A 19,317-nucleotide genomic window follows, 5' to 3' on the forward strand; every position below is an offset into this window, starting at 1 on the left:
CCACTCCCTAGTTGATGTTTTTAGACATAGGGTCTCCACTCCTTAGTTGATGTTTTTAGACATAGGGTCTCCACTCCCTAGTATTCTTTTCCAATATAGGGTCTCCACTCCCTAGTTGATTTTATTTTAGACATGGGGTCTCCACTCCCTAGTCTCTTTTCCAACATGGGGTCTCCACTCCCTAATTTATTTTTATTTTTAAAACAAAGGGTCCCCACTCCCTAGTTTCCTTTTCAGTAATACAGGGGAAAAACCCCTAGTTACATTTCCTTTTCAGTAATACAGGGCGCCAACCCCTGGTTACATTTCCTTTTCAGTAATACAGGGCGCCAACCCTGGTTACATCTCCTTTTCAGTAATACAGGGCGCCAACCTCTAGTTACATTTCCTTTTTAGTAATACAGGGCGCCAACCCTTGGTTACATTTCCTTTTCAGTAATACAGGGCGCCAACCCCTGGTTACATTTCCTTTTCAGTAATACAGGGTGCCAACCCCTGGTTACATTTCCTTATAGTAACATAGGGTATACTACTCCCTAGTTGATTTGTGCTTAAATGTAGGATACACCACTCCCTGATATCTTTATTAATATATGATACACCATTCAAAAAAAAATCATCTTCATGTTTTCCTAAGGTACACCATTCCCGACACTTTAGTTGCTTTCAATAAAGAAGTACTTTAGAATTTTGTTACAATAACTCGCAAAATTTTCCTAGTGAAAACTGGGGAAGAAAAATTTCGTTCGTTTGTTTGTTTTGAAGTCTGAGAAGGTTTTTGTTTTACCTCGAGGCAGAGGGTTCGAGATGACCAAAAGAAGAATTCTCAATCCAGAATAAAGAAAAGAAAAGGAAAAAAAGTGAATTCAAATGCAGAAGCAGATGAAAAGGATATGGAAAAGCTCAAGACATGACTAAAGTAACGAGCTTTACATTTTCCGTTTTGATCAGAAGAAGTCATAGAAATAGAACTAGAACCTGCAACTAGCAAGCATCAAGGTTCAGATCAGAGTCTGCGTGAAGACTCAAGATCAAGTTTTAGAAGATTTATAAATAGGAATCTTGTAACTCATAGCTGATAGGCTTGTTTAGTTTCTTTTGATTTTCATGTAATAATAGGACCACAGACCGGAGCCTCGACGGAACCTCACTCGACTCCCCAACTCATCATTCCATCACTCTTCTTGAACTACACACGACTCGATTCCCTTATATCCGAGATATGTAGGCTGTCCGAACCAAGACTCAGTCGCACTCTTTTCTCTTCTCTCTTCCCTTTTGAATAATGATATGGCCAAAAATTAGTCATATCGCTCATCTTTGTTTTGCTTGAAAACACTTCATGTTTCCAAGCAAAGAGGGGCATGCTGTGAGCACCTAATTTTTGACAATGATTGAATTTTTTCCCACTCATCTCACCAATACCTCACTTCTCACTCTATCATTCCCGCTCCCATCTTTCCGCGCATGTCCCCACTCCATTTTTTTTTGCTCCCCACTCTTCGTCCCCCACTCTTTATATTCCACTTTCCCTTGTCCCCCACTCCTTGTCCCCCATACTTTTCCCCCACTCACAAACTCCATACCACTCTCCTTACCAATTAAAACAACCCCTAACTCCTTTCTTCTTCAGAAGAAACGGACAAAACATCCCCCTTAGAGGAACCCTAAAGCTCTAGAAAGAAAAAGAAAAGAGACTACCGCAATCGCTTATCTTGGTTTTCTCTCACAAAAAATCATCTCTATTTCCCCCATTAGAGCCTCTCGAATACCCCATCTTCACATCCATGTAGTAGCTACAAAAACTACCCTTCAATAGCTACGTGACCACCTATAAAAACCAAGGAACCAGCTACTTCAAATCAGCTATTAAAGCACCACAAAACACCATATAAATGCCTCCATTGATGCCATGACCCACCAAAAAAACCAGCTCTTTACCACCATATTTTCCGTCAAACTAGCTTCAAAACAGTTGAAAAACAGTCTTTGAAACAGCCACCAAAAATGACGTCAAAAGCCATCGCCGTCGAGGTCGCGTTCGAGCTCCGTCGTGGATTCCGGTCGGATTTACTGTACGGTCCTTCAAAGGTGCTTCTTCTTATTTAATCTAAAGAGTTGCTATTAAAAGATCATTTAAATATTGTTACATGCTTGGTTTTATTTTGATGTTTAAGTATTTCAAGCTGGATTCGTCGTTGTGTTCTTTATTACTCTGAATTTGTTTACTGATATTTTAGTAGGTTAGTGTTAAAATTGCTTACTTGTAAGTGCTTTTGGTTGATTTTATATGCAGTGGTTGGTCTAATTATTTGTTTAATATGATAGTCGTGGATCAATGATTGAAGGGCCAATGGATTGCATGTGATCTTCGCTTGATTGGGTTAGTGTTTTATTTTTTGTAAAAAATTTGGGCTTGCATGGGAGTAGTATTTGTCCAAGTTTCCTTCTGTCAGACCAAGGAAGAGAAGACTTTTAAGCTTATCCATCTCTTTAATAAAGTAACTAATTTAAGTTTAGCCAAATAGTGAAGCAATAGTCTTGACTCATTCTCATAACAATCGAAGTTGACCCATTTCTTTTCCATAAACTCTATGCCAAAATAACCTCAATTCTAATAGGAAAATATTTAAACTCATGAACATCGTAGCTTGATTTAGGCGCGATTAATAAATTATCGTGTCTATTGGTACAATTCCCGTGGCAAAGTCATGATATGTAAATCCCAACTCAAGTGCGCGTTCACGTGACTTGACCAGTCAACTTCGAATAATAATAAATGTGTTATTGACTGTGCACACGTACGCGTGACATGATTATTGACGCCAAATAAAAATGAGCACACGTACGCGTGACTTATTTCAAGATAATTTTCATAAATCTAATCAAGCAATAAAAGCAGACATAGGTAAAACATAAGAAGCAATAAAACACAGGTTATCCAAATATAATATAAGCCAAATGTAGTCAATAAAGTGACCGTGCTAGAACCACGGGACTCGGGGAATGCCTTACACCTTCTCCCCGGTCAACATAATTTCTTACCCGAACTTTGTTTTCACAGACCAATAATAATAGAGTCAAACCTTCTTTTGACTAGGGATTCAAATAAAAGGTGACTTGGAACACCTAAAAAATCAATTCCAAGTGGCGACTCTGTAAATAAAATAATCCCTACTCAAATTTGTCACTTTAATTGGAAAAACTCTTTAGCCTACAACAATCCATAAAACACATATTATTTATTTGGGGGCTAGAAAAGGGGTGTGACAGTTAAGCCATGGGATATTTATTGTGAAATATTGGTATTATTGAATTTTTGGCAAGTTGTTGCATATAGGCACTTGTGGTGCGAGTTGTGATTGTGTTGTAATATTGATATGCATGCAGTGGTATAAGGCTAGGGATTGATTCGCATGCGGTGAGATAAGGTGGGCTTGATACGTGTGTTGCTAGTAGGGGAACTACTTGTAGTCACGCCGTGAGATAAGATGGGCTAAAACGCGTGTAGCTATTTCGGGAAAATGATTTTCAAAACTAAATGCAAGGCTCACGTGGTGATATAAGAAAAGATTGTGATTGAAATTATGAAATGTGGAAATGAGGCAGTACCTTGTTTGTGATTTCTTGTTGTGCACTCTATGTTGAAAAGGCTTGTTGGTTGAATAGTTCTTGTTGTTTCTTCATTGCCTTACTTGAAATTAGCGTAATTGTGTCCTTGTTATTTCATCGTAGGTTTACTCTTTGTTGCCTTTACCGCTTAAACTTTCGTTGTTAGCTTACATTATTAAACTGTTTACTTGTCATTTACTTCCTGACCTTCCATATTTAGATTATGACTGTTTAATCCTAGTAGGTGTCTTGACCTGGCCTCATCACTACTCTATCGAGGTTAGGCTTGATACATACTAGGTACCATTGTTGTGTACTCATACCTTACTTCTGCATATTTTTGTGCAGATCCAGGTACGTCTGCTGGTGCTGGACGTTAGTGATTGCTTAATTAGCTACCTTTAGAGACTTCAAGATATACTTGCTCGGCGTTGGCAGGCCTCGAAGTCACCTTCTGCCTTTACATATTCTACCATTTATTTTTGTTTCAAAAACAGTATTGTATTTCAAGACTATTAGTACAATCTTGTATAGCTTATGAATCTGTTCCACCAGGTTTTGGGGAGATGTGACAGCTGTACTATTGATTTCTATTATGATAGTTTAAATGGTTTAGTTTAAAGTTTTATTATTATTTTTGCTATTTCTGAATGCATGTTAGGATTATCTAGTCTTAGAGATTAGGTGCCATCATAACATCGTAAGGTGGTAAATTAGGGTCGTGACAAGTTGGTATTAGATCTCTAGGCTCATAGGTGTTACGTGTCATATGCAGATTTAGTAGAGTCTTGCGGATCGATATGAATATGTCTGTACTTATCTTCGGGAGGCTACGGAACTGTTAGGACATTCGACTTCTTTGATTCCTTATTGTGCGAATTCGTTGACATCCAAATCTGAATCTTTGTCTTTCTATTCTCTCATAGATGGCGAGGACATGCATCGCTAGATCCGATGATTAGACACTCGCGGCCCCTGCTAGAGTCGCAGAGGTAGGGTCAGGGCAGAGGCTGAGGAGGGGCACATGGTGTTGCTAGAGCACTTGCCCGAGTGGCGACTAAGGATCCGCCAGTAGCTCTGGTTGGGGGATAGGCACCTGAGGTGCCTGTTGTCACCCCTACACTTACCGAGATGCTATCATAGTTTATGAGCATGTTCGGTGCCTTGGCTCAAGCGAGATTGATTGCCCTCGCACCAGCTACATCTCAGGCCAGGGGAGGAGCCCAGACTTCTGCAACACTTACCCTAGAGCAGTGGGATTAGATTGATCAGGTCCCAGGAGTTATGCTAGTGCAGACTATTGTTCCGGTTCAGCCCAAGGTTAGGTCATCGGCATCCGAGGAGAAGAAGCTAAAACTTTAGAGGTTCGAAAACTATCATCCTCCTACTTACAGTGGCATAGCTATCGAGGATGCGCAAGGTTTTCAAGAGAAATGCCACTGGATTCTTCGTACCATGATTATTGTGGAGACGAGTTGAGTTCCTTTTACTACACTCCTGCTGTCAGGAGCAGCGTATTAGTGGTGGTAATCTTGAGGGAGTTTGTTCCCCAGACCCTTCGTGATGCTTGGCACACAAGTTTTAGCAAATGTGCCAGGGTACTATGGAAATGTCAGATTATGCTATCATATTCAGTAAGATGTCCTGACATACACCTACCGTGGTCTCTACAGCCAAAGAGTGACTACGCATATTTATCGAGGGGCTCAACTATGGTATTAGATTCAATATGGCTCGATAGCTAGAGATAGATACCCCGTATCAGAAGGTGGTAGAAATCACGCGGTGATGGCAGGTATAGTTCCGGTTTTTCATAAAGATGCATCGGTCTTATTTGATTCGAGATCTACTTATTTATATGTGTCATCATACTTTGCTATGTATTTGGATATATATAGTGATTCTTTGTGTTATTCTATTTATGTGTCCACGCCTGTGGGAGATTCTATTGTTGTAGACCATGTGTATCGGTAGTGTTTAGTTGTTATTGGTGGTTTTAAGACCAGATTTGATCTATTGTTACTCAATATAGTAGACTTTAATGTGATCTTGGGCATGGATAAGTTGTCACCCTATCATATTATTCTAGATTGTCACGCCAAGACTGTGACACTGGCTATGCTAGGTTTGCCTCAATTGGAGTGGAGGAGTACATTGGATTATATTTCTAGTAGGGTTGTTTCCTCTTTAAAGGCTCAACAGATGGTTGAGAAGGGGTGTGATGCATATCTAGCCTTTATGAGAGATGTCAGTGCTGATACTCCTACCGTTGAGTTAGTTTGGATAGTAAAAGACTTCCCAGATGTATTTCCAATAGATCCTCTGGCATGTCACCCCAAAGAGATATCGATTTTGGTATTGACCTAGTGCCGGGTACTCAGCCCATTTCTATTCCACCATATCATATGGCACCAGCGAAGCTAAAGGAGTTAAAGGAGCAACTACAAGGCTTGATTGATAAGGGTTTCATCCTGCCTAGTGTGTAACATTTGGGTGCTATAGTTCTGTTTGTGAAGAATAAGGATGGTTCTATGCAGGTGTGTATTGATTATAGGTAGTTGAACAAGGTTACATTGAATAACAGATACCGATTATCGCGCATTGATGAATTATTTGACCAGCTAGTAGGTACTAGAGTGTTTTCAAAGATTGATCCAAAGTCAGGGTATCATCAACTGAAGATTCGTGATCCGGATATTCTAAAGACTGCTTTCAGGACTCGGTATGGTCACTATGAGTTCCTTGTGATGTCATTTGGGCTGACAAATGCCCCACCAGCATTTATGCACCTGATGAATAGTGTATTGCATCCATATCTCAACTCATTCATCATTGTGTTTATTGATGATATCTTGGTCTACTCCCGCAGCCGGAGAGATCATGAGCAGCATCTGAGGATCATACTCCAGACCTTGAGAGAGAAGAAGTTATATGCAAAATTCTCAAAGTGTGAATTCTGGCTTGATTTGGGGGCATTTTTTGATCATGTGGTGTCGAGTGAGGGGATTAAGGTAGATCCGAAGAATATTGAAGCAGTTCATTATTGGACCAAACTGTCTTGCTACCGAGATCTGGAGTTTTGTTGGTTTGGCCAGGTATTATCGCCATTCTGTAGAGGGTTTTTCATCTATTGCATCACCTATGACTAGATTGACCCAGAAGGGTGCTCCCTTCAGATGTTCGAGGAGTGTGAGGTGAGCTTTCAAAAGCTCATGACTGCTTTGACTATAGCCTAGTGTTGGTGTTGCCTACGGGTTCAGGGTCTTACACTGTGTATTGTGATGCGTCACGTATTGGGCTTGACGCGGTGTTAATGCAAGACGGTAGGGTGAATTCCTACGCGTCTCGGCTGCTGAAGGTTCATGAGAAGAATTATCATGTGCATGACTTTGAGTTGGATGCTATTGTTCATGCATTGTAGATTTGGAGGCACTACTTGTATGGTGTTCCATGTGAGGTCTATACTGACCACCAAAGTCTCCAATATTTGTTCAAGCAGAAAGATCTTAATTTGTGGTAGCGGAGATGGTTAGAGTTGCTTAAAGACTATTATATCACTATTTTGTATCATCTCGGAAAGGCCAATATGGTGGTCGATGCCTTGAGTTGAAAGGCAGAGAGTATGGGCAGTTTAGCATATCTACCAACAGTAGAGAGTCCACTAGCCATGAATAATTAGGCCTTGGCCATTCAATTTGTTAGATTGGATGTTTCGGAGCCCAGCCGGGTCCTTGCTTGTGTGGTTTCTCGATCTTCTTTATATGAGCGCAATAGAGAGCGTCCATAGGATGACCCCCATTTGCTTTTCCCTAAGGACACGGTACAACACGACGATGCCAAGGAGGTTTCTATTGGAGATGGCGGTGTGTTGCAGATGCATGGTTGTATATGTGTGCCCAATGTATATTGGTTACGTGAGTTGATTTTTGAGGAGGCCCACAGTTAGCGATATTCCATTCATCCGGGTGCCGATAAGATGCATCAGGATTTGAGGCAGCACTACTGATGGAGGAGAATGAAGAACGATATAGTAAGGTATGTGGATCGGGGCATGAACTGTTAGCAAGTGAAGTATGAGCATAAGAGGTCGGGCTTTCCCTTAGAGACTTGAGATTGCTGAGTGGAAATGGGAGCGTGTTACCATTTGTTTTGTTGTTGGGATCCCACGGACTTGAAGAAATTCGATGTAATATGGGTGATTGTGAATAGGTTGACCAACTCGGCTCAGTTTATACCGATGGTGATTACCTATTCTTCAGAGCAGCTAGCTTAGATCTATATCTGTGAGATTGTTCGTCTCCACGGTGTGCCGGTATCCATTATCTCCGATTGAGGCACACAATTCACATCACATTTATGGAGGGTTGTGTAGCGTGAGTTAGGCACATGGGTTGAGTTGAGTACAACCTTTCACCCCTATACAGCCTGACAGTCCGAGCGTACCATTCAGATCATAGAGGATATGCTAAGTATCTGCATTAAGGATTTCGAGGGTTCTTGGGATCGGTTTTTGCCTCTTGCAAAGTTTGCCTACAACAAACCCTACCAATCGAGTATTCAGATGGCTCCTTACGAGGCCCTATATGGGAGGTGGTGTCGTTCTCCAGTTGGTTAGTTTGAGCCGGTAGAGGCTAGATTGTTAGCACGGATTTGGTTCAAGATGCCTTGGAAATAGTCAAGCTGATTCAGGATCGACTTCGTACTGATCAGTCTAGACAAAAGAGTTATGCGGATCGAAAGGTTCGTGATGTAGCATTTATGGTTGGAGAGAGCGTTTTGTTCCGAGTTTCACCCATGAAGGGTGTGATGAGGTTCAAGAAGAAGGGCAAGTTGAGCCCTAGATACATCAGTCTTTTTAAGATCCTTGAGAGAGTTGGTGAGATATCCTACAAGCTTTCATTACCACCCAGCCTATCGACAGTTCACCCGGTGTTCCATATTTCTATGCTCCGGAAGTATTATGGTGATTCGTCTCATGTATTAGATTTCAGTCCAGTCCAATTGGACAAGGATTTGATAGATGTTAAGGAGCCTATGGCTATCTTGGATAGGCATGTACGAAAGTTAAGGTCAAAGAGTATTGATTCAGTGAAGGTTCAATGGAGGGGTCATCTGGTCAAGGATGCGACTTTGGAGACCGAGCATGACACGCAGAGTCATTATCCTCACCCTTTCATCACTCTAGGTATGTCTCTATGCACGTTCGAGGACGGATATTTTTTAAGAGATGGAGAATTTAACTACCCGACCGGTCGTTTTGTCTATTTGCGCCTCGTTTCCCTTTTTAATCCTTCACACATGTGTAATTTTTGTTTTATGACTTACGCGATTAATTGGTTTCGCTCCAGGAAGTTTCAGGTTGATTTAGACCCTTTGATTCTTGAGTTAGAAACCTAAGTTGATTATGTTGACCAAAATGTGAATTTTGTGAAAGCGACCCCGAAACGGTTTTTTGATGTCTCTGATAGCTTCGTATCGTGATTTTGGACTTGGGCGTATGATCGAAATCGATTTCGGAAGTTCGTAGTTTGATTTGGGTTTACTATTTGACTTTGGGACTTGGAATAGGTCCGGTATGCTATTTAAAACTTGTCTGCAAAATTTGGTGTCATTTGGAGTTGATTTGATAAGATTCGGACGTTTGGTCACGATTCTAGAGGTTCTTGAACTTTATTTTTAAATTCATGCATTTGGGTGTCCGATTCGTAGTTCTAGATGTTATTTTTGAGTTTTGATCGCGCGAGCGAGTTCATATGATATTTTAAAACTTGTATGGATGTTTGGTTTGGAGCCCCAAGGGCTCAAATCAATTTCAAACGCACTGCAAAATGGTTTTTGACTTCATCCGAACTACTGGTGTGATGATGCCTCTGGTGTCACATTTACGAACAACAACGTCACATTTACGAACAACAACGTCACAATTACGGCCTTAGCAGTGGATCACAGGTATCGCAATTGCGAAGTTGAACTAGGCTGGGGTAGTTTTGCATTTACAACATTTTTGTCGCTTTTTCGAGGGAAGCTGGCTTCACAATTGCGAAGTCCATGTTGCATTTGCGACTTCCCACATAGGCTGTCTGTGCCGCATTTGCGAGACAATCTTCGTAATTGCGAGGGTTCGCAATTGCGACACATGCAGCTGAACAAAAGGTTCGAAAGTCTTGATTTTAGTCTCATTTTTATATTTTAGAATCCTAGACTCGGTAGGAGGAAATTTGGAGAGGTGATTTTCATCTACAAACATTGGTTAAGTGATTCTAATCAATTTATAACTATATTTCATGATTATATCATAGATCTAACATCAAACTTATGAGAATGAAAGAAGAAAATGAAATTTTACCATGTTTTTGAAAAATAAAGAATTGAGTTTTTAAAGTCGATTATGACTCGGATTTGAAAACAAAATACATATATATACTCGTGGGGTTATGGGTAGTCGGAATCTACCCTGGACACGAGTTTTGACCAGGAAAGCTCGTGATTGACTTTCATTGACCTTTTGGAATTTTTTGTTAAAGATCTCATCTTTATCTATTATAATTAATTTCTCTTGAATTGTTTGATGTTATTAAGTCGATTTTGGTTAGCTTTCAGCTTCGTGGAGGCGAATTTTAGGGGGGAAGCTATTTTCGAGGGTTGATTTAGACTAGTTGAGGTAAGTATCTTGGCTAACTTTGTATGGAGGAAACTACCCCTTAAGATTTGGGTTGATTGTGATATTTTTGTTATATGGAAGACGTGTACGTGAGGTGACGAGTGCTTACACGGGCTATATCTGGTATTTGTCCGATTTAGGTTATTTAGAATCTTTCTATGCCTTTAATTGAATTGTCATAACATATTATATCTCTCATTGTTAATCTACTCTTAGATGCTCTATTTGACGTTGCTTGCACTTGTTCTATATCTTACTTGTTATTTTGCTCTTACATGCTTTAGTTGAAGTTTGTGCCTTCCTTATTGTCTTGTTACCTCTTTAATTGTTGAATCACTTTTAATTGAAGTTGTTATTTCGTGGAATATCATCTTGTTGCGTTATTGGTGTTGAAGTTGTAAAAGCCGTTATCACATTGAGGTGATGTTGTTAATTGTTGAGATATCTTTCCTTGTTGAGCATTGTTATTCATTTTGTTATTGTTGAAATTCTTGTACACGTTTTGGTTAATCCATGGGCTATTTGTTGTGGAAACATTGGTATTGTTGACTTTTTGGCAAGTTATGGCATATTGACACTTGTGGTGGCGAGTTGTGATTGTGTTGTGATATTGATACGCATGCGGTGGTATATGGATAAGGGTTGATACACATATGGTGAGATAAGGTGGGATTGATACGCGTGTTGTTAGTAGGGGAACTACTTGAAGCCACGCAGTGAGATAAGGTGGGGTAAAACGCGTTCGGAAAAATGATTTTCAAAACTAAATGCAAGGCTCACGCGGTGATATAAGGAAAGAATGGGATTGAAATTGTGAAATGTGGAAATGAGGCAGTACCTCAGTTGTCATTTCTTGTTGTGCCTCTATGTTGAAAAGGTTTGTTGGTTGAATAGTTCTTGTTGTTTCTTCATTGCCTTGCATGAAATTACCATAATTGTGTCCTTGTTGTTTCATCATATGTTTACTCTTTGTTGCATTACCGCTTAAACTTCCATTGTTAGCTAACATTATTGAACTGTTTACTTGACATTTACTTCCTCGCCTTCCATATTTAAACTGTTTTATACTCTGTTAGTTCTCTTTAATCCTAGTAGGTGTCTTGGCCTGGCCTCATCACAACTCTACCAAGGTTAGGCATGATACTTACTGAGTACCGCTGTGGTGTACTCATACTATGATTTTGCATATTTTTGTACATATCCAGGCACGTCTACCCATGATGGACGCCGGTCATTGATTGATTAGCTGCCTTTGGAGACTTCAAGGTACACCTGCTCGGCGTTCACATGCCTCGAAGTCTCCTTCTGCCTTTAGATATTCTATTGTTTATCTCTTGTTCCAAAGTAGTATTGTGTTCCGAGACTATTAGTACAATCTTGTAGAGCTTATGACTCTATTCTTCCAGTTTTTGAGGAGATGTGACAGTTGTATTGTTGAGTCCTATTATAATAGTTTACATGGTTTAATTGAAGTTTTATTATTATTTTTGCTATTTCTTAATGCATGTTAGGCTTACCTAGTCTTATAGACTAGGTGCCATCATGACATTCTAAGGTGGAAAATTGGGGTCGTGACATGTACAAAATTTGGGGTCATTCCGAGTTCATTTGATGTAGTTCGGCACGAGTTTTGGAAGCTAATACTTCAAAGTTCATTAAGTTTTATTTGAGGTATGATTTATTGTTTTGATGTTATTATGTGTGATTTGGGGCCTCGAGTAGGTCCGTGTTATGTTTTGGGACTTGTTGGCATGTCGGACGGGGTCCCGAGGGGCTCAGGTGTGTTTCAGATAGATTTCAGACCATTTCAGAGGTGCATGAGATGATGGTTTTCTAGTGTTTCAGTTGTGCTTCGCAATCGCCGGAGAGAAGATGTGATCGCGATGCGTATTTATTCAGTGGAGCTGGTTGTTCATCGCGTCTGTGTAGGAGCTATCGTGTTCGCTTATAAGGAATTTGGCCGGAGAGGTTTTAACATCACGTTTGCAGTATAGTTTATGCATTCGTGGAGAAGAATGTGAAAGACGTGAGTTTTTTAAACGCATTCGCATTTACGCGATCGCGTTCGTGGTGGTGGGTGACATGATGGCCTTCGCGTTCGCAGGGTTACGATTATGTTCGTGTAAAGATTATTGGAGGCTGGGCATATTTTGCTTCGCGATCGCGGGGATACAACCATGATCGCGTAAGGTACCACTGCCTAGTGCATATAAGTGCTCTATTTCGGACTTTTAACTCATTTTATCACATTTTGAGTTATAGAGCTCGAATTTGGGCGACTTTGGAGGATTTTCACCACATGGATTGGGGTAAGTATTTTTGACTCGATTTTGATTATATTACATGAATCTATCTTTGATTTTGGCATGTGGTTGATGATTTTAAAAGTGAAATTGGGGTTTTTTGTCTAAACGTTTCTAAAGTGATTCATTGAGTTTTGAACATCGATTTGGAGTTGGATTTGAGTGAAATTAGTATGATTGGACTCGTATTCAAATGGGTTATTGGGATTTGTGAATTTTGTGAGGTGCGGGCCCGGGTTGACTTTTTGATTGACTTTGAGTATTTGATTAAAGACTCGACCTTTATCGCTTGGGTTTATTTCCTATGGCATTATTTGATGTTTTTGAGTTGCTTTGGCTAGTTTAAGTTCGGAGGTTGATTTGTGAGGGATGGCATTTCTAGAGCATTTTTTAGCTTGCTCGGTATTTGATTTGACTTGTTCGAGGTAAGTAACATATCTAAACTTGAAATTGAGGGTATTTATCCCTGAAAACTATGATATTTGAGATGTGTTGGGGGTGATGCACGCGCTAGGTGATGAACATGTGTGCGTGCATGGGGTATTCATAATCGGGTAGTTCTTAGGCTATATTATATTCCTTGTTTTAATATCATGCTTCTTTGATATCATGTTTTCTCCATTTGTATGACTATGTGAGTTATTATTCATGCTAGAAATCATGCCTAAGCTATCTACTTTACTGCCCAGTGCATATAAGTGCTCTAATTCGGACCTTCAACTCATTTTATCACATTTTGAGTTATAGATCTCTAATTTGAGCGACTTTGGAGGATTTTAACCACATGGATTGGGGTAAGTATTTTTGACTCGATTTTGATTATATTACATGATTCTATCTTTGATTTTGGCATGTGGTTGATGATTTTAAAAGAGAAATTGACAGTTTTTTGTCTAAACCTTTCTAAAGTGGTTCATTGAGTTTTGAACATCGAATCGGAGTTGGATTTGAGTGAAATTAGTATGGTTGAACTCGTATTCAAATGGGTTGTCGGGATTTATGAATTTTATGAGGTGCAGTCCCGGGTTGACTTTTTGATTAGCTTTGAGTATTTGATTAAAGATTCAACCTTTATCGCTTGGGTTTGTTTCCTATGGCATTATTTGATATTTTTGAATTGCTTTTGGCTAGTTTCAACCGTTCGGTGGTTGATTTGTGAGGGATGGCGTTTCTAAAGTGTTATTTGGCTTGCTCGGTATTTGATTTGGCTTGTTCGAGGTATGTAACATATCTAAATTTGGAATTGATTGTATTAATCCCTGAAAACTATGATATTTGAGATGTGTTGGGGGTAATGCACGCGCTAGGTGATGGACGTGTGTGCGTGCACTGGGGTACTCATATCCGGGTAGTTCTTAGGCTATTAAATTCCTTGTTTTACTATCATGCTTCTTTAATATCATATTTTCTCTATTTGTATGACTATGTGAGTTATTATTCATGCTAGAAATCATGTCTAGGCTATCTACTTTACTGTTTAGGACATGATAGGGCTATGTCGCCAAGTTAAGCTATTTGCCTTAGCCGTAGTTATACTGTTCTTTCACGATTGTTATATCCGTATGTTATATCTCCGTCTTTGTGCACTTTTGATATGATGCCTCACATTTTATTGGTGTCCTTGTACGTGACACAAGTTTGAGCTATATTTGAGGTATATTGTGATATTTTGTGTTGTATAATTATATTATGTTTCTGTTTCTGTGAGATATGAGCCATTGAGACTTGAGCGGAGAACTGATGTGGTCCATAGATTCGTGTTGTGAGTTAAGTTGGATCAGGTTGAACGCCACAACAAATTGATTACTGATCGTGTTGCATGCTGTAACATGACATATTGGCTTGATTTAGCACTTGGGCAAGATCTGTCCCTCTGGATTCTGACCTGCCAGCAGCGGGCGCAGGCACGTTGATAAATACATGTGCTTTGGTGAGGGGCATTGATGCACAACACCCGTACAATGCTGAGTGGTTATATTTGTGATGAAGTGGGGCATTTAATCCAGACACCTTGAGCGTGCTGAGAGTGAGTGTACTTGATGATATCACCGTGAAATCATTAACATGTCATGCATGTTTGACATGTAGGCATAAAGACATATCTTCCTTGTGCTAGACGGTAATATGACATTTGATGATTTGACATGTAGACATAAAGATATATTTTCCTTATGCTAGACGGTAATATGACATTTGATGACTTGACATGTATATTGATATGTAGGCATAGAGACGTATTTTCCTCATGCTAACTGGTTAACGAAAATTCTTATCTAATATTGGAAAATTGGAAAAACACAGTTCTTTTCATAAACTCATGTTTAGTTGATTTTCGGTGGTAAAATTTGGACTTTGACTATTATACTTGAAAAACATGTCTACTTTTCCGTAACTATGAATGAGCTAAGCATAATATCTCTTGAGTTATTTACCTTTATTATCCTCATTATATTATACGAGTTGTTATTGGCCATTGGTGTTGGACTCTAACCATCTTCCCAACTCGTCATTGCTTTCAACCTGAGGTTAGGTTTGTTACTTATTGAGTACATGAGGTCGGTTTCACTCATACTACACTTCTGCACCTTGCGTGCAGATTTTAGAGCTGATGCTATTGTGCATGGCGGGAGCTGGCATTGAAGATGTACCTTCTTTTCGGATATAACTGCCACTTGTCCTTGGTAGCTTTAGATTTATAATCTGTTTATGTACATTCTGAATAGAGATTGTATTTTTACTTGCTTTGTAAATCCAAGTCTTTGTGGCTCATGACTTGTACTACCAATCTTTGGGTTATTGTATAGAATTCAGTTATTTCACTTCTTGACTCTTATCATTATTATTGGAATTCTGTTGCTTGTTATATATACCTAGCGGGTTGGGTTAGGTTCCATCATGACTAGGAAAATTTTGGGTCGTGACAAGTTGGTATCAGAGCTCTAGATTCAAAGGTTCTACGAGTCATGAGCCAACCAGCAGATTCTTGCTGATCGATATCATAACATCCATACCTATCTTCGAGAGGCTGCAGGGGATGTAGTAAAACTTTCCATCTTTATCTCCTTATCGTGCAACATTGATTAAGCTCGAAGATTATCTATTTAAATTCCTTCCACTCACTCGTACATGATGTTGAGCACTCGTGGATGAGGTGCGACATGTGTTTTCTGTGTTGTGGAGATGGGCCAGTCTTGTGGACTTGAGGCCAGGTTCAGATTGCAATTAGGCTCGGTAGTTTCGGCTGTGTGAGTATGTCTTTTTGGGATCGTATGTCCGGTAGTGTCCCTAGGAGTGGTATTGATGGCTCAATGGGTGGTTGGGTAGCTATATGAGTACCATGTGGCCGAGGGCTGTGCTTAGATGGTTTGGATGTGACTGGAAGAATTTTTGCTAAAGATGCTTGATTTCTGTCTTGATGTGTTGTACAGTCTTGAGTTATGAGGGTGTTGAGGAATATTTCAATTTCTCATTTATGGAACGAAGTAGATTCTTATGTCTTGTTGACAAGTTTAAACTCAGCAAAATTTAGTGATTGCACAATGTTTTGTTGCCATGAAAGAGCATAGAGAAAGGCTAGGTTGAGGCTAAGGAGTTGGATTATCTCCTGTGGATTTTCTGAGGTTGTGTGATCCCTGTGATGTTTATGTGAAGAGTTTCCTTTCTACTAGTAGGGCGTGAATGTGCTGCAATTTGAGTTTGGATCGCTTAAAGGAGTTTGCATGATTGTCACGAGGATAGATATGCTCTTAGCGAGTGATTTGAGGCATTTTGGGATTTGTGCGATATGAGTTTGTGAAAGATTCTATTGAATTACAGTACGAGATCATGACAGTTATGGAGTAACAGTATTTTGGGTTATCAGATATTATGTTCGAGCCAAGTAGGGGAGTCTATTGTCCACGATCGGATTGCATGGTTATGTGTTGAATTGGTTTCGGTCTGAATCATATTTCAGGATTGGTTATGACTTGTAGAGGTTGGTTTTCAGGATGACTTGAGCCAGCAAATTTCTGGATGTCTGATGCATTACATTGTAATGACCCAAACCAACTAGTCGTGATGGCACCTAACCCAACCCAGTAGGTAAACCAAATATCAATAAACTCAATTCAAATAAAAATAAAATGAATTGATGAATTAAACAACTGAATTTCTATACAAAATATCAAGGATTGGTAGTATAAGTCATGACCCACTACGATTTAGATTTACAAAACTGATAGGAAAATAATACAACATATGTTTCGAATGTACATAAACAGAATAAAAATCTAGACTACCAAAAACAAGTGGTAGCTATAACTGGAACGCAGGTACATCTTCAACGCCAACTCCCGCCATACACAACGACATCATCTCCAAGATCTGCACCGAAGGTGCAGAAGTGTAATATGAGTACAACCGACCCCATGTACTCAATAAGTATCGTAACTAACCTCGTCGAGTATGAGTACAACCGACACCATGTACTCAAGTCAGGAAGTCCCACGTAAAACCACCTTGGTGCTCAAAATTCTTTGTTTTAAAGTGTTCTACTCAGTCAGCAATCTGGCATATAAGGAAGATATTCAAGTAAATCAGGTAAACACTCAAGGAAATTTGCAAGTACATATGAAGTGCAATAACCAATAATCAGTCTGTTGTGGCGCGCAACCCGATCCAAATAACAATAACCAGCTCTCCCAAGGCTCACATCAACCAGAAACCGGTCGGTTTCTCACAATCTGTGTGTACACCATCAAGAGATAAACATGAGAGGGTGACCCTAGGGGGATGGATATGTATCCACACATTGCACGGACAACTCACATGCTGCATGGAGAACTCATGTGCTAATAGTGCCAACCGCACGGACAACTCACGTGATGCACAGACAACTCACATTCTATAATGGCAATATCTGGATCTGCAAGGACAACTCACGTGCTGCAGGGACAACTCACGTGCTAGTAATATATCAACCGCACAGACAACTCATGTGTTGCACGGACAACTCACATGCTAATAATTGCAATCCGCTCGACGTGGTCAAATGCATAATATCACAATCCGCCCGGCGTGGTCACATGCACAATATAACAATCTGTCCGGCGTGGTTATAGGCTACCAGTCCAAAGCAGATCACACTAAAAGGAGATATGCAAGAATACATGTACATGATAAAACAACAACATATTTCATAATCCTGGGCTGGAATAAGTGACATGCTAAGGTGTATGCATGTGCAAGTGCGATATCATAGCTCAAAACAGGTAAATACATCACAAAATAGCAGCTATCAGGCTAAATTAAAAGATTAACCTCTATGCAACCTCAGCATGACTCAAATAGCTCACATCAGGGGTACAAATAAGAGATACATCACAACATGAGGCTTATAAAACAATTCAAGGCATGTCATAGTTTAAGCACTACCCCGAGCGTGGATAAATACCCCGGTGGTCGCACATGGGCTCAACCCCCACACATATGCACACCTATAGCACGTAGCTATCATAAATAACTTAGGCAGCTGGTGCCTCAACCAAGTTTTGATAGGATTCTTACCTCAAGCAAGCCAAAACAAATACCGACCAAGCCCAAACAATACTCTGGAAATGCCATCCTGTGCGAATCGACCTCTGAACGACTCGAAACTAGGAAAATGTAACTCAAAATCATCAAATAATGCCAAAGGAGACAGACCAAACGGAAAAGGTCGATTCTTTAATCAAAAGCCCAAACGTCAACCAAAAATTAAACCCGGCCCCGCAGCTCGAAAACCAACAAAACTCACAAATTATGACAACCCATTCAATTACGAGTCTAACCATACTAATTTCACTCAATTCCGGCTCTGAATCGATGTCCAAAACTCAATTAATCACTTTAGGAAAGTTTAGACAAAACCCCCCAATGTCTCTTTTAGAATCATCCATCAAATGCCAAAATAGAAGATATAATCATGAAATATAATCAAATCCAAGTAGAAAACACTTACCTCAATCCCATATGGTGAAACTTTCCTCCAAAATATGCCAAATCCGAGCTCCATAACTCAAAATGTGATAAAATAACTCAAGGTCCTGAAATAGAGTACTTATAATCACTGAACAGCCATATTCATCATGATTGCGACATAACCCTCACGATCGCAAAGAAGAAAAATGGCACTGCTCAAAATACTCATCGCGTTCGCGAAACAGCCCACACGAACGTGAACACCAGAGGAACAAAACAACGCGAACATGCCCAGCTTCACGCGAACACGAAGACACATTCGCCTAACACCCATGCTGCCTCGCGATCAGGATCCTACACACGCGACCGTGATATTCAAACCCCTCAAGCTCCACGAACGCGATCTTCCAAATGCGAACACGTAGAGAAAAATTCCCCAGCTCCAACTTTGTACATCGCGATCGTGTTTCTCCTCTCGTGATTTCGGAGAAGGAAAAATAGCACGAGCAGTCCAGAAACAACAATCAAACATGAAGGAAAAATGGTCTGATTCCACTCCGAACTCACCCGAGCTTCTCGGGACCCCGTCCAAACATACCAACAAGTTTCAAAACATAGAACTGACATACTCGAGGCCTCAAATCACACATAACAACATCAAAACCATGAATCACACTTCAAATCAAACTTAGTAAACTTTTGAACTTTCAACTTCTAAAACTTATGACGAACCATGTCAAATAAACAAAGAATGACCTCAAATTTTCCACACAAGTTCCAAAGCACATGAATAACCTATTC

This window comes from Nicotiana tabacum, chromosome 14 (assembly GCF_000715075.1).
Source record: "Nicotiana tabacum cultivar K326 chromosome 14, ASM71507v2, whole genome shotgun sequence".
Lineage (NCBI taxonomy): Eukaryota > Viridiplantae > Streptophyta > Magnoliopsida > Solanales > Solanaceae > Nicotiana > Nicotiana tabacum.